Source organism: Phalaenopsis equestris, unplaced genomic scaffold, assembly GCF_001263595.1.
Source record: "Phalaenopsis equestris unplaced genomic scaffold, ASM126359v1 Scaffold000002, whole genome shotgun sequence".
Classification (NCBI taxonomy): Eukaryota; Viridiplantae; Streptophyta; class Magnoliopsida; order Asparagales; family Orchidaceae; genus Phalaenopsis; species Phalaenopsis equestris.
Window position 1 is genome coordinate 78,360,076 of NW_018164444.1, and position 632 is coordinate 78,360,707.

The window sequence follows — 632 nt, forward strand, 5'->3', positions numbered from 1 at the left end:
CTTAAACCATCATTATTCTAATTGTCATTTTATATAACACTATCTCAAGTCGAGAGTGGCTCGAACACAACTCAACTCTACTCGTTCACACCACTAACAATAGCGATCTATTATACACCCCGCTTGTAATCATAAGTGATCAACTTATCGACATACTTATCAAAGGATTATCAGAAAATTTCTTTCAAAATCAAACACACTTAAAAAGGATGATATCAATTCATTTGTTGTGTAGAGTTCAAAAAAACATCGAGTTCTGCACCCACTTACATATAGTTGTCACTTTATACATGACCAATGTCCCACTCAAGCCACAATATTCTTTCTACTATTGAGAGATTTATGCCTTCTCAAAATGAAATTACTCGAGCAAATTGGCTTGAGAAATTGCTACCTACTTATTTGGAAAATGCCATTATAATATTTCTTAAAAAGTGCAAACAAGCCTAACATGAACTAGCTAGAATCTTGTTAGGCTAATTTCATTACTTGTATCAAGTACAAATGAGCTCATGGCTGCTAATGAATCCTATTTGTCATCATGGAGCCCATCATTAATATTAAATCATGTAGATGCCTATTAATTGCATTAATTTTTTTGAGGTATAATAGATGAAAAAATAAATAAATTA